The 12,572-nt window shown below is 34.3% G+C and overlaps 1 protein-coding gene across 1 annotated transcript in view; it reads right to left on the reverse strand.

Moving 5' to 3' along the window:
• The window catches only part of LOC117985949 (reticulocyte-binding protein 2-like), a 47,982-nt gene extending 36,814 nt beyond the window's left edge, over window positions 1–11,168 (reverse strand). The window contains exon 1 of the mRNA XM_034972745.2: window positions 10,955–11,168. The gene's annotated coding sequence lies outside the window, so the exon portion shown is untranslated. The remainder of the gene's footprint in view (window positions 1–10,954) is intronic.
• Window positions 11,169–12,572: the final 1,404 nt, after the last annotated feature.

The raw sequence follows: 12,572 nt of genomic DNA on the forward strand, positions 1-12,572 counted from the left end.
TCTGTGAACCCGCTAGCCGCTAGCGCCTGCTATCTTTTAATAAAACCGTTAGGTATGAATATTTATATGATATGCTTGTAACTGTATTAGCTTATAGATTACACAATATATTAATACGGACCGCATAATTAGATAAATGATTGTGATTGGTTTATTTTAAATAGTGTCGCTATTACAATTTTATTATCTATAAAAAAGCAAATTAACTTGACTGTATATTGCATCTATAAAAATAAGTAAATACCTACAATTAGAGAGGCCAGTTGCATATCAAGCCGTTAAGGTTTCGTTATGATTGCCGTTAAATTTTATACGTCAATAAAAACAAAATAAGTTGAACAGGTCAAGGTTTATTAACTTTTAGACAATACATGGAGGTGTGAATACTGACTTGTGCAACACCCTTTGCTAATTTATTTATTTTTATTTTTCATGTACCAAAATTGTAGTTACAAAGTAATAATAAATAAAGTTACATTGGAAATGCTAATATTTGGTGGTCAAAGTTAATATAACATAATCTGCACAGCCGCCCGATATGCATCTGGCCCTTAGTTACTAATAATATTGTGATTGATTGAACACGATATCAAAAACCAAACACCCAATTTTAGAAATTTTCATTATTAGATAAAAATCCTGGTTCTGTTTAACCTTGTTAGTCTTCAGAATGGCTGAACTTTTTACTTATTAACTAATTGTTTGCACGTCAAGCGATTAATGTTACCATTTTTAAATCATCATAATCATATTATCATATATATTTTCCAAGTTAAACTTTTCCAACAAAAACAAGCAAGTTCAAACAAGCATAGTCTATATTATGCGCATCTCTGTAGCTAAGGTTAACGGTTAATCTTTGGAAAAAAATTGAAAACTGACTTGTGCAAGATAAAATGATTTTTTCATGGTAATCAAATTTTATTTTAATGTAATCTTATTTTAACTGCATAATGTGCAACTGGCCTTCAATCGGGAAGGTAGGTAGAAAATTATGCAATTTGTGATCCAAGCTATAGTTATATCCCGTAAAAATAAAGGGTTCCTATGGGATATTGAAAATACTGTCAACGCGGAAAGCGTCTAGTCGTCAGTAAAGAACAAGAAGTGGTCTACTTACTTATTTTAACCATGGTCCATTCCTTTTGTACTAAGAATAATAGATCACTTATATTTCCACACATTTTGTTCTACTTAAAACTCATTAAAATTATTATATAAGAAGATCCAGCAGATAACTGTTTAGAATATTTTAGTCACACACAAATTCATTTTTTTTTTAATTTAGGAAGTAGGTATTACGTATTTGAATAAGTACTTATTTATTTAGACATTATACAGGAAATATTAATATTTGTCTTATTTCCTGTATAATGTCTATGGGAATTAAGTTTATTTTAAATAAAAAAAATATGAGATTGAACCAACAATGCGTGATTATACTAAAAAATTACTCAAAATACTGAAACAATGCAAGCCAGTGCGTCCGCTTAAGTAATGTTGTCGAAATTACGCAAAACAATAAAATAAGAGTGCCTTCCGTTAAAATCCGACGGTCTAAATTTGAAATATGCATATTTTAACTTAACTCTTACATCACAGATCGTTGAACTAACTACCAGTACAGACAGAACTTTTTCTCGAACGACAGCAGACACGGACAGTACGGACACTGTTACTTTTTTAACGTTAAAACTAGGTAAATACAATACAATTTCGTTATGTTACGTCGAAAAGGTAACGTTAATCGTAGCGCCTTTTGAGGTACGGAACCCTAAAAACGTCCCCGACTAAACTGCCGAACGAAAGTCTATAGTTAGTGCAGGCCCTAAGATCTCTATACTAGAATGTGCATCTACCGTATACCTAGAATGATATTACTTTTATGATGTAGGTACCCTTCAACGCTAATGAAAGTGAAGCCATATTGAATTACTGAATCTATGTAAGATGATCTACGATTGAGATTAGAAAGCGAATTATTATATATGAGAAGCCAAGTCGTCGACATTGGGGCAATATCTTTATGTTTCTTGAAGATCAATAATTAAAGGTCAATAAAATAGTATGTACCTGCTTATGTAATTGAATTGCAATTTATATTAAACTAGCTGATGCCCGCGACTTGGTCCGCGTGGAATTAGGTTTTTAAAAAATCCTGTGGGAACTCTTTGATTTTCCGGGATAAAAAGTAGCCTATGTCACTCTCGGTCTTTATCTATACCCATGCGAAAAATCACGTCAATCCGTTGCACCGTTGCGACGTGATTGAAGGTCAAACCAACAAACCAATAAACCAACAAACAAACACTTTCGCATTTATAATAAGGGTACTGATCTGTTACTGGGTATTGGTTCTCACGACGACGGTTTGGTTTTTGACCTTCCTGTCGCAGTGATCTTATAAATGTGAAGTGCCGGGTTCGTTTCCCGGCATGGGCAATATGACTGACTGATCTATCAACGCACAGCTCAGACTAGGTACTGGATGGATGGCTGAAATTTGGCATGCAAATACTATTGTAACGTAGACATCCGCTAAGAAAGGAAGGGGGGGGGGGGTCTGTTAAAAGAAGTAGCAGACAGACTGACAACGTGAAACTCAAACGCTGGGATTCTTGAGATTTAGCAGTATATTCCCCCTATATAACCACCATACATACATTATTTCCTTCCTATAGTCTATTACTACCATATTATAACTTAGGAAGAAATTCTCCCACTAAGAAATGGTTTTTAAAACTTATTCCTCGCGAAACTAGGGTGAGTCAGCTAGTAGGATCTAACTAAATATAAATTACAAATTGTGCTGAAAATACCAGAATTTACTTAATTTAGGAGTTCTGTACACAAGCCTATCCTAATATCAACTTTATTAAAAACGTACATAGAGAATATAATATCGAAAGATAAAAGATAACACAAGGATCTGATAGATATTTTTGTATATTATCTGACATATTATTGTGTTTGATAAAATATATTAATGTTTATCAATATAATTCAATAGTTATGTAGCTAGTACCTACCCGTTTAAGAGATGAAAGCATAGAGGTTATCTTTTGAACCGATTTAAATAAGAATATATATATAATAATAATAATAATAATATTTTATTTGGGACCATAGCGCACAGTTTACAATTATACAAAAAAAAACAACAACACCAAACAAACGTACAGAAAAAAAAACAAAAAACACAACAAAGAACAAAACCGACTTCGATACACAAACACTAAAAATTGAAAAATAATTTAATTTATTACCGAATATATTATGTATACAAGAGTTAATATAGTTCCATAATAATACTTTTTGGTGCCGGTGCCAATTAGCTTTAGCTGCGCGAATCGTCTAGACTTCATATTTTTATGAGACTCCACAATGGCACCTCATTGGCACCGACCCCAAAAAATATTATTATGGATCTATATTAACTCTTGTATACATAATATATTCGGTAATAAATTAAATTATTTTTCAATTTTTAGTGTTTGCGTATCGAAGTCGGTTTTTATTTTTTTTGTAAAAAAATTTTATTTCACAATTTTTAGTGGTCCCATGGAATTATGCTATGACTGGTTAAAAATCTACTGTTTACTAAGCTATTACACTGATCGCGAGCAATTCACTCTTATCCGTTGAGGAGTTCCAGTATCTATCTTCGAAGATGTTCATCAGATCTTCACCAAATTTAAATGGGACCAACTTTGAAGTATACCCTTTCAAACAAAAAAAGAATTTTCAAAATCGGTCCAGGCGTCTTCGAGTAATCGGGGAACATACATAAAAAAAAAAAAAAGATTCCGATGAATTGACCTCCTCCTTTTTTTGAAGTCGGTTAAAAACATAAGGACAAAAGGATCACAAATACTAACTTATAAGTACCTACGGCTTTCCATGCTTTTACGCTGAGTTGTTCGAAAGAAATTAACAATTTTAAGTGACGATTGAGCTATCACGAGACTTCTTAGAATTCTTGTGAGTATATTAGTGTAATCTCCACTTAAATTTTAGAATTTGTTTCGAACAAAATTCAGCCTTTTTTCAACAACAATTCTGCAGCTACAGTTGAGGGTGGAAGTATCCTTGTTGCATATCATTATTTATTTATCCACCTCAGTGCTCTGTAGTAGGATGACGACGGTTGAGATGATGATGATGATGATGATACCAATTATAGATTGTGTTGGTTAAGCAACGTTTACACAAGTCAATAACAGGATGGGTTCCCGACTTTGAAAACCGTTATGCCTTATTATTTCCTCTGTGCCTTGGAGAACATGTCAAGTTATCGGTATCGGTTATTATCATCAGCATAACAATCGTTAAATCTCTGAAGGAACTGGATACCCACCGTATTATTGTCTCAAGAAAACCCCTACCATTATAGTGTCTAATGAAAGTGGTTAGGATCCTCAGCAATGGGCAATACGACGCAGAGAGATTAATTTGAAAGCAGATTTTTCAGTTTCAATTAACCAACATAACAATTTCAAACCTACCTATACAAATGATTTTATTTGGAAATTCTTCAAATTCGCGACAAAAACGCAAGGCAACGAATCTTAATCAAACATCAAGATAAGTAAGTCAGTATTGTTTACCCAATAATAACGTTAAAACTGGTCAAGTGTGACAGTGGACTGGCACACAGAGGGTTCCGTACCCATCATACAAGATATTTTGACATTCTCATGTGCAACACTGCAAGTTAAAGACAACAGCGCCATCTATATGTGCTTTTAGTAAATAATTTTTTTCGTGCCACAAATTCATGGTTTTTGGATAAATCCTAATCTATACTAATATTATAAAGAGGTAATGTCGTTAAGTTTGTTTGTAGGGGGTAATCTCTGGAACTACTGAACCGATTTTGAAAATTCTTTCACCAGTAGAAAGCTACATTGTTCCTGAGTGACATAGGCTATATTATATACACGCGGGCGAATCCACGGGGATCAGCTAGTAATATTATAAATGTGAAAGTATTGATGTTTGGATGTTTTGATTTTTGGATGTTTGTTAATCAATCACGCAAAAACGGCTGAACGGATTTGAATTAAATTTGGAATGGAGATAGATTATGCCCTGGAGTAACACAAACCTAGGCTAATCATTTATCCCGGAAAATCAGAGAGTTCCCACGGGATTTTTAAAAACCAATTTCTTGACAGACAGACAGATAGACAACTAAGTGATACTATAAGGGTTCCTTTTTCCTTTTGAGGGACGGAACCCTAAAAACAAAAAAATATAATACAAAAGCCTATTCAAAACGATTAATCATTTCGAGACATTCTCTCGCTTTATTTACTCCAAGTTAGAGTCATTAGGATGAAAACAAAAACACTCATTATTAAACAACCTAACTTACCTTTTTCACTTATGATACTTATGTAGGTACCGTAAGTAAGTACTCCATTTTCCCAACACAAAGTCAACTACGACACAAAATAATAATTATCAACAAAATAAACGTAGGTATACCTACCTACTTGACGTGCCTAATTGAAAAGTTACGAAACAAAAAAGAAAAATATTTCCCAACCAAATTTAGAATTTAGTTCTTTAATTTTGTCGGAAAGGAAAACTCACTCTCAAAAAGAAATTACTTATATAAAACATATAAGAAACTTCTTGGGTTTTGTTATATATCTGTGTACGAACTAAAATGTTATTTGTTATCTGTGGTTGTAAATTCTGTCTATAAAATTTTGTCTGCGACATAAAAAGTAAATTTGTAACGTTTTCACATTTTGGCCAGATTTTAAGTATAGTATAACAAAGAAATAAAGTTAAAGGAATATTTAATAAGTGGTGTGGTTTAATTTATAACAAATTGGCGACGATTCATACGTGCAAAAAGACGGTTACCATCTACAACTTCGTTGAGGTAAATTGGCGTGGTTCGTGACAACTCCATGGACGCAAACCTCTATTATAGAGAAATTCTTGACAAAAAGACCAGTTTCCTACAAAAATTATCAAAAAACGAATTACTCTCGCTGTGTAAAGAGTTACAAGTGGTGGTGGATGTAGAAACAATAGAGGAACTTCGTAAGACTTTACGAGAGGTAGTCAAGAGTGGATCTAGATTGGAGGAAGTAAAACAACTGCTGGGTGAAGATCATTCAGAAATAAAAGGGCTACAAAGTCCTCCGACGATGTCCGTAAATATTTATAACATTGAGCCGTTCGATGGCCGTGATTTTGACACCTTCGAGACTCAGCTGCAATGTCTAATTACTTTAAATGAAGTACCAGAAGAGAAGAAAGTAGCGTTATTAATTACAAAATTAACACCAAAAGTGTTCGATACTCTAAACCACAAGTGTGCGCCGGAGAAACCTACAAAGAAAACCTTTGCTGAATTATTGACAATTTTAGAGGTTAGATATGCAAAATCAACTTCAGTGGCATTAGATAGGGCAGAATTCAGGAAGTGTAATCAAAAGTCTGATGAAACTATAGAAGAGTACATTATCCGATTAAAAAAATTAGCAAAAAAAATGCTCTTTCAAAGACTATGATGATCAAGTGAAAGAAAAACTAATAGATGGTGTATTTTCATCTTTAATCAAGTTTGAACTTTTGAAAAATGGTAATCAAAATTTAGAGGAATTAATAATTTTAGCCCGTACTGTGGAGTCAGCATTATTACATTCAAAGGTTAAGGAGCCAGCCGAAGAGCAAACTAGTAGTATGTTTCAAATTAGGAAAGGTACCCAATTAAGGAATAAATCATTTAATAAGCCAAAGAGTGAATCCACAGGTACCACACCTATGGGTAAGTTAACCAAATGCTTTTGTTGTGGAAAAAATAATCATCTTAAGAGTGAATGTTCATTGAAAGATAAATTCTGTTCGGAGTGCGGCCTGCGTGGACATTTATTTCGAATGTGTGCTAAAAACCGTAGGGTCAACACGTTAGAATGTGATACACAGGACGACTCAGACGATAAAGGAAACGTAGAGCAATCAATAAAAGACTTATTCCCTGAAAGTGATGATTATTATAATGTTTATAATTGTAATTCAACTACAACTAAAATACCTCCTTGTTTTGTAAATGGTAGTGTAAATGGCCTAAAATTAAAATTTGAATTGGATACAGGGTCGGAAGCAACCACTATTTTGTTTAAAGATCTAAAGATGTTAAATCTAACCGGTAAAATAAAAAAAACCAATATTCACTTTAAAAATTATGATCAAACTGTAACCCAACCCATGGGAATAATTAATATGGAAATGAATTTAAATAACAATAAAAAAAATGTGAATTTGTTTGTTGTCGAAGACAACAAGCCGAGGCTATTGGGGCGAGATGTCCTTAGTATCTTTGGCATGTGGCCATTACAGTTAAATTCAAATGAAATATATGATCCGGTAAACCTGATCAAAGAAAAGTTCTCAGATGTGTTTAGTCCGGGGTGGGGAAATGTAAAGGGTGAATGCATAAATCTAAAATTAAAAGACCATGCACAACCTAAACGCCTACCAGTTAGACAGGTTCCATTTGCACTTAAAGATAAAATTAATCTTGAAATTAAAAGATTGTTAGAAAATGGGCGAATTGAACCTGTAAAATACAGTGACTGGGGCACACCAGTAGTACCTATATTAAAACCGGATGGTTCTGTTCGTTTGTGTGGTGATTACAAAGTTACTCTAAATCCCCAATTAAAAGTGGATCGATTTCCTCTACCCCATGTTGAGGACATTTTTAATAAATTGAGAGGAGCTGAATTTTATTGTGAATTAGACTTAAAAGAGGCTTATTTGCAAGCACCTCTTGATGAAGCGTCCCAAGAACTAACAGTTATTGTAACTGAAATTGGAACATTTAAATATAAATTTTTACCATATGGTGTAAGTACAGGACCAGGCTCTTTTCAGCGACTAATGTCACAAAAACTATCAAATATCCCAAATGTAATAGTGTTTATAGATAATATATACATGTGTGGTAAAACACACGAGGAAATGATACAAACTTTAGAAAGTGTTCTGTCTAAATTAAAGGAGTGTGAATTTAAACTTAAGGTAGAGAAGTGTAAATTTTTTCGAAAAAATATTGATGTTTTTGGCTATAGAATCAACAAAGACGGTATACAAATTATACGAGAAAATATAGAACCCATATTAAACATATCACCTCCCGAAAATATCACCATGCTAAGATCTTTTCTTGGAAAAATCAATTACTATGGTAGATTTTTAAAACATCTAGCCACAAATCTGTACCCATTGTATGAATGTACCAAGAAAGGAAATTTTGTCTGGACTGATGAGTGCCAAAACGCGTTTGAGTTAGTAAAACAGGAATTAGCTTCGGCTAAGAATTTGTCACATTATAATCCAGAGTTGCCGTTAATTTTGACTTGTGATGCATCTGCATATGGGGTTGGAGCTATAATCTCTAACAGAGGATTAGATAATGTTGTGAGGCCCATTGCTTTTGCTAGTAAAAAATTTAATGAGTCTGAAAAAAAATATACTGCGTTAGATAAAGAAGCACTAGCAATAATTTTTGGGATAACAAAATTTTATAATTATACATATGGGAGATTGTTTGAATTAGAAACTGACAATGCTGCTCTAGTACGTATACTAGGCCCACATAAAGCAATTCCAAAAATGGCTGCCAAACGTCTACAACATTATGCTATATTCCTCTCTGCTTTTAATTATACCATAAAGCACATCAGTACAGACAGAAATCCTGCAGATTATTTATCTAGAAAGCCTAATATGAAAGATAACACTAATTTTCATACTTTATGTAAGACTGACAGTGATGTAAATGTATACTATCTCGAGGGGTCAGACTTGAGTTCCCTGAACTGGAAAACCATCCAGACAGAAACAAAAAAAGACATAATATTATCAAAGGTTCTGGTATTCTGTCGGGATGGTTGGCCAGGCACAGTGAATGATAATTTAAAACCGTTTTATTTGCGAAGACACGAAATTAGCATGGATAGAGATTGCATAATGTGGGGTCATAGAATTATAATACCTTCAAGTTTGAGAGAAGCAGTTTTAAAAGAACTTCATGTGACACACTTCGGAACTTCTAGAATGATTGAAATGGCAAAAGCCTATTTTTGGTGGCCAAAATTAAATGAAAATATAGAAAAAATATCTAATTCATGCGAATTATGTTTAAAGAATAGAAATAATCCTTCTAGAATAATTCCAAGGTGTTGGCCGATTCCACCTGGACCCTGGTATCGCATTCATGCAGATTTCCTGGGCCCATTATTGGGGAAGATGTATTTAATCATTGTCGATAGCTACTCCAAATGGCCAGAGGCTTTTCAAATGGCAAATATAGCTTCAAGTTTAACCATAGCTAAATTTAAGGAAGTATATGTCCGTTATGGGTTTCCGGTCCACCTGGTGACAGATAATGGAAGTTCGTTTACGAGCCAAGAATTTCAGGAGTTTTGTAAAACCACTGGTGTAAAGCATAGTTACACTTCACCTCACTACCCTGCAACCAATGGGGCTGCAGAACGGTTCGTAGAGACATTTAAATCACATCTGACAAAGATAGTAGAGAGTGGTAAATCACTTAATTATGCTTTAAGCATATTTTTGTTTGATTATAGGACCACCCCTCACAAGAGTAGTGGTGTTTCACCGGCTCGCTTAATGATGGGTAGGGAACTAAGGAACCGTTTATCATTGCTACGGCCTGCTCCTATTTATCAAAATCTGGTGGAATCCCAAGAGAAACAGCTGAAATATGCAAAGGGGGGTAGAGTTTTAGAATTGGATACGGGGGACGAGGTCATGGTTAGGGATTATAGAAAAGGAAAAAAATGGTCAAGAGGTAAAATCAGTAGGGAAATTATTTCGGGTACAACTTACGAAGTAGACGTGGAAGGGTACAAGTGGAAGAGGCATGGTAATCAAATACAAAAAATAATTTAAATATACCTTTATTCTTAAAAATAAAAATCTTTTTGTTCTATTGTTAAATTTAGTTAGGACGGGGGAGAGTGTTATATATCTGTGTACGAACTAAAATGTTATTTGTTATCTGTGGTTGTAAATTCTGTCTATAAAATTTTGTCTGCGACATAAAAAGTAAATTTGTAACGTTTTCACATTTTGGCCAGATTTTAAGTATAGTATAACAAAGAAATAAAGTTAAAGGAATATTTAATAAGTGGTGTGGTTTAATTTATAACAGGTTTATTGCTTTCAATAATGCAGTTGTTTTTTTTTTATAAAAAGAATATTAGCCATGTTAAATGACTAATATTCCCCTTTCCTCTCCAACTAATCATCAAGCTTGTGCTAGGAGTAGGTAGGTACGACAATTTATAGTGCAACGGGCGGGGTTTGAACCGTCTACCTTTTAGTTTTTCAGTCCACTCGTTTATCTAGCTTTTGAGGCTCCGTTTGAAAAAAAGTAGCATTTCCAATGTAATCAAAAAACAAAAGAGCATTAATTATTTTCAGACGTTCCCTTACTTTTACATCCACGCTAACTGGCAAGTCATTAGGATGAAATCAACTTCTATTTTCCCGAAAACGGTTCAATGCTGACGCCACGAAATCCAACTCATTATGAAAGTAAAGAAATAACTGTAAACCTAAGTTAAAGTAAGTAGGTACCTATCTCAACAACACTTAAAAACCGTAAGTATCGCAGAATCTTTTAGTTAAATATGAAAACAGAAATTCTTACTTACGGTTAAAGAACTTTACTTAGGTAGGTAAGTATATAAACAGAAAATCTCATTTATGTACATAAAATGGAAATAAAAATCTTCTGATGATAAGTAGGTACCTATTCTATATACTGCTTTAAATTATTGATCTATTTTGAAAAAAAATATATTAAACTTCGTAATAAGTTGACGTCCCTTCCGTCCGCTCTATGTATTTATTTCATCTCATAGATAGGCAAGCATGTAAACAAAAACACACATCTTACCTTTTTTCACTAATGACACTCCATTCTTCACGAAGCCGGCGATAAGTCGACGCCACAAAAACAAACAACAAAATTTATTATCAACAAAAAACGTGACGTGAACGTCTTAGCTCTCGACGAATAAAACCTCGGTGTTTTGCCGTGCAAAACCTTCGAGTTTTAACAACTCGGACTCACGCGCCTGTCAACGATAGTCACGGCTTGTACCGGCTCATGTTAGACCGCAAATGACTGCCGGCCGAAGCAGTACAATCGCTGTGACGTCACAAAATGAAATTAAAAAACTGAAGAAGCTCTATTAGACAGGGAATCTATAGTCATCGGCGTTACATGTCGGAGAGAAAGTCACGGCAGACTTGCCCACTCATTCATTACGATATGAAAGTGCAAGTTCAAATTCTTTTTGCTTATTTTTTGGGAGGTCATTTCAGTTATTATTTATTAATCTATGGACAATAGCCAGCGATTTCTTTGCACAACTTACCTATTAGCACAGCTTTGCCGAAGCAATTTACTAAATACATAGTCATACGGTTCAATTATACATAAATATCCATATTCATATTATAAAATGCGAAAGTGGTTTGTCTGTCTGTCTGCTAGCCTTTCACGGCCCATCTGTTCAACAGATTTTGATGGGTACAGATATATGTAGCTTGCATCCCGGGGTAGGACATAATATGCTACTTTTTATCCCGGAAAATCAAGGAGTCCCCACGGGATTTTTAAAACCTAAATACACGCGGACGAAGTCGCTGGCATCGTCATCATCATCATCATCAGTATTTGATAAATAAATAGTGCACAGTTTTAATTTGGATCAACAATCATCATGATCAACCCATCACCGGCTCACTACAGAGCACGGGTCTCCTCTCAGCGTGAGAATGGGTTTTGGCCATAGTCTACCACGCTGGCCAAGTGCGGATTGGCAGACTTCACACACCTTTGAGAACATTATGGAGAACTCTCAGCCATGCAGGTTTCCTCACGATGTTTTCCTTCACCGTTAAAGCAAGTTATATTTAACTATGTACTTTTTTTTTTTTTTTTTTTTTCCTTGGAGGAGGAAAACCCTCATGGATTGCACTGTGCATGCCCGACTCCACTGCAGATGTTGCGCAGTGGCCTACGGACTAAAAAACCTCCTCCACTCTTCGATAACTCCGCTCGCGGCTTCCCGGAATTGCACGAAGCATTACTTCAGGAAGGCAGCTGTTTTTCAGGGCGTGGGTCTTTGCCTCTCCCATTCATCGTCTTCTCGCTTTTTTATTAGGGTAAAACTATACAAGATGCCCCACTTTTTTATAGACTTCTATAAAACCTTACTTTTAAAGTATTCGATAAATATACTGGTACTTAATGAAAAAACAATAATTTAAGAATCTTTTGGCATATTTATTTGGTAGTTCAGACTTATCAATAACACATAATATTAGCTTTTTTAAAACCTATGGTGGGGCGTTTTGTGCGGTCATTGCATGACAAGATGCCTCAGTTCAGTTTCAAAACGCCCCAGTAAAATAGAAATAACAAATCTTCAGAAATTTTAAAATAATTATAATAAAACAGTCTAGTTAGAGATCGACTTTTAAATCACATATTGTAACTTATACTC

The sequence above is a fragment of the Maniola hyperantus genome, chromosome 10, assembly GCF_902806685.2.
Source record: "Maniola hyperantus chromosome 10, iAphHyp1.2, whole genome shotgun sequence".
Taxonomy (NCBI): Eukaryota; Metazoa; Arthropoda; class Insecta; order Lepidoptera; family Nymphalidae; genus Maniola; species Maniola hyperantus.